Below are 4,041 nucleotides of genomic sequence, written 5' to 3'. Positions count from 1 at the left end.
AATAGGTTACGTTTGGGTAATAACGGGGTAGCAAACAGATATACAAATAATTTATAATGGAATTACTAAGCTTTTTAAAAATACTGGGAAAATATACTCTTGTTCCATGTAGTTACAGGGTAAGTGTGCCCTCTGCGGGCTGTAAATTAAAGTGGCGATTGTTACAGGGTAGGTTCAATACATAAACACACAATATGAAAATATATCTAAAAATATTTTTTTATAGTCGCTAATCCCACTTCTACCTCTAAACCTAACGTTAACTATGACTGAACAGTAATAAAAATATAAAAAACAGGAAAGTGCAATTACAATCATTTATTTATTGCAAAAATGTCAACAGCCATACAAAACCGTAATCCAAATAACGATGCGTTTGCAGCCGCAGTCCTCTCTGGCGGAATACAGAAGGTTTGAGGTGCAGTAGATGAGAGCAGAATTTAAACTGTTAATCGCTGAAAATATTATCCAGATTATCGTCTTGATCCACTCCTCGGAGGCGCCCGCGCGTCATTCCAACACATCTCACCAGAAACACGGCATGTCGTAATCTGTGACGAATGCAGGCGAGAGCCAATGAACGTCCGATTTTCCTGTCGCAAAATGCACTTCAGCACGGGTTTACGGCTGTTGCTGCTGGACTCGCTGCCAGAGATGGAGATGAAGATCGCCGGACAAAGCCTTGAATTTGGTTCTGGTCCTCGCAAATCGTATGGATTCTGAAGATCTGGGTTACAGCACACAAATAAAATGGTTTAATTTGTAATTATGATGCGTGTTCGGTGTATTTTATGGTTCTATTGTTAGTCACAGCGTGTTAGAGAAAACGCCTTTGTGTTCCACCACGGCAAACGGAGTTAATATTACATGAATGATTAAACGATTGCAGAAATCCCAGCAAACATTTGGACGTGTAAGGACCGTTGAAAAGACGTCCCTCCGACACGTCCCGTCATGGTTGAAAAAATAGTTCCACAATGAAAGTTGAATCGACGTCTTTGACGTTATTTGGACGTGAACTGCACGTCTTTTTCTGTGCGTGCCTGGACGTCTGAATGTGTCATCTTCTGTATGTCTATACTGTGTCTTAATTTAATGTGTTAATATAAGTTTAGTATATAAGCCTGTATATAAAATAGTCACACACCCATTCTGTAACATCGTGAAAAGGCAATCAGTAATGTCTTGGTGTTTAGACAGCTTAACTTACTATAAGCTCAAAAACGGTCCAAAATCGGTCCAGTCAGACCTGAACGTCTACAAAACGTTTTAACCACGTGTACATTACAAACAATAAAACATTTTGTGGACTTAAGCAAGAATTAGACCGTTCTAATTTACTACAACATATTTTGTGCATATTACATTTTTTTCAAGGTCTTCCATTTGTTAAACAGCTACTATTTAAACATGAAAATAGAAATAGTATAATGTAGTTCATTCTAAGCATGCACCAATTTACTCAAAGCTTTACATTAATTTTAAGTAGCCATTATTCAAACAAGAACATAACCAAGGTAACAGATAAAAGTGAACACATATGTATATTTATAATCTTTTATTTATTTATCATTATTCCAAAATGTTTACTATCATTTTGTTGCTCCACAAGCACCTGCTCTTCCAGAAGCATTATTATTGTGGCAGTAGTCAATTTTTTTTTAATTGAAACAGTTTTGCATTAATTTTAAACAGCTATAAATCAAACAAGCACAAAACAAAAATACTGGATTAATGTAAACACACATGTAAATGTCTCTCAAAACAGCTTATTTCTTATAACCACCGCCCCCAGCTCTTCCTGGAGCGTGTTTCAGGTGTTCCGCCATTGATGCAATTTCGGAGCCTGTGGCAGTTGGACTCCACCTCCTCAGAGCATCTGAGGGAAGAGAGCATGAATATTTTAAGATATTTAAGAAACAAAATGGCAAAATTGAGTTAAATGACATGCACTTATTTTGAAAATGCCTTTAAGGTTATACAAATACATTTAAAGTACAATGGAACAAGACTTTTTCCGTTTCATGAAAGAAGCATTAGTAACAAGTAAACAATAAGTATTATATGTTATTTTAGTCTAGAACAATCTTATGTCAATAAAAGATTTTCTGCATTAGATGTGTGCTAGAGTACATAAAAAAGCATTAGTCCACTGCCTCTTCAATATCTCTATGGTGCTCTTGAAATAAAGTAGATGTGTAACTGTGTGAACGTGAACAGGACATTTCTGATAAAGACAGGTGGTCTTTTAAATAAATAACGGACAAGGAACATGAGATTTTTTTTTTAAATGTCATAAGGCCAAAATTACCTTAAATTACATAACAGGCTTTGAAAGTTGGCCACCACCCCTCATACTGCATTTGGCCATTAGGCATTTGACATGACTCTGTGAAAAAAATGATTCAGTATTACTTCACTTCATGAACATTTTAACATATGGTCAATATTACAAATTAACAGTAGTGTGCATCATGGCAATGTTAAAATACGAGAGCCACTGACCTGCTTGTTTTCCAACTATCCATGCCTTACTGCTGATTAGTAATGGATCAGGTGTGTTGTCAGTCAGAAGCTGGAAGGGCAGGGACAGCTGGAAAACAAGCAGGGCAGTGGCTCTCGAGGACCAGGTTTGGCTATAAGTGAAGGTAAAGTAATAAGGCTGCTGTGCAATTTTACTGCATTAGTTACTGTCAAATTAGCTGGCTGTACTTTAGCTCTTGTTGAGCAATGACAGACATTGTAGCCTCTATATTTTTAACTGTATGAATTCTGATTCAGAGAAATATATGTATTTATACATTAGGCTGTGTTGGTATTAAGGTATAATGTGTATAAAATAAGATGCAACAGCAAAGTTCTCACATACACTGGGGTCCTCTGGGACTGGGATGGCAATGAAGCATTTGGGACTGGAGACAATACTATATAGACATTAAAAAAAGAAAAGTGTGAAAAGTAAGAATTTGAACGCAGTTACATTTTAAAAAAAAAAAAAAAAAAAAAAAAAGACATCCTCTTTATGTGAATGACATGACAAAAATTGCAATACCTTGTTCGGTTGTGGCACATGGCCTGACAGATGGCTGTTCGTTATGTGACCCTGCAAGACAAATCACACTCTAATGTAAATTAATGAAGCACAAAAGACATAAAAATGTGTTTAAAAATTTCACAGAAGTTAATCTTGTGAAATGTCTTCTAATGTTAATCTTACATTGTGGTTAGAGACTTTAACAGAGCAAATCTGAGCCAGAGCAAACAGACCAAAACTGCCTACCAAAACTGTTTCTACTGCCCAGTGTTTGTTTTCTCTACAATGACGAGGGGAACGATCATCTGAAAGTTTACTTAAGGTCTGATGTACTACTTACAATGACAATGGAGTCGTGACCTGAATTGCACCCTTGGAGTGTCAATAAAGTGTCATTAACCATGTAATCTTTTGATTAGTACTACAACATCTTAGAAGTGTCACTTGGACATTCAAAATCATAACATATTCTTCAAATTTTTCTAGATGCTGTAGCTGTTATTTCAGGGCAACATGGAGTTCTTTTAACATTTATTTTGTAATTGACAGGACTGCGTTTGTCTCGCCCTGTAACAGGGCAAAAAAGCAACTTTGTGGTTGTACACATTCGGATCATTAATTTTTTTAAACATTAGCACTTACACCTCAACATGTGTCCATGGGTCCACGAGTGTTGTTGACGTTGATGGTGTCACTTTGTGCATCCACTGTTGGAAAAAATAAAAGCAATGGAAATAAAGGACCACTTTATGGAATTTTGAAGAGGTTTATAAAGAGCTTTGCAATCCCTTAAAGTTATATACACATTACCACACTGTGAAAATTAAAAGAAATTAGTAAACAATGTGTTATCTCCTAAGTTTATCTGAAATATTAGTTGGAGTAAAGTTTGGGTTACCTAACAAATATCTCATTACAAACAAAATAAAATAAAATAAATTTCAATTAAGATACTGCACAAATTTTACCCTGATAAGCATTTGTAAACAGATTTATTGAAAATATAG

The 4,041-nt window shown here is 35.6% G+C and overlaps 1 long non-coding RNA gene across 1 annotated transcript; it reads right to left on the bottom strand.

Moving 5' to 3' along the window:
* Positions 1 to 2,311: 2,311 nt before the first annotated feature.
* On the bottom strand, positions 2,312 to 3,736 carry LOC127173826 (uncharacterized). Its single transcript, XR_007828806.1, has 4 exons — positions 3,677 to 3,736; positions 3,053 to 3,103; positions 2,870 to 2,924; positions 2,312 to 2,389 (listed from the first exon to the last, which is right to left on the bottom strand). It is a non-coding gene; the product is annotated as an uncharacterized LOC127173826 (long non-coding RNA).
* Between the last annotated feature and the right edge of the window lie 305 nt (positions 3,737 to 4,041).

The sequence above is a fragment of the Labeo rohita genome, chromosome 2, assembly GCF_022985175.1.
Source record: "Labeo rohita strain BAU-BD-2019 chromosome 2, IGBB_LRoh.1.0, whole genome shotgun sequence".
In the NCBI taxonomy this organism is placed as follows: Eukaryota; Metazoa; Chordata; class Actinopteri; order Cypriniformes; family Cyprinidae; genus Labeo; species Labeo rohita.
This window is presented reverse-complemented; position numbering and strand designations above follow the sequence as displayed.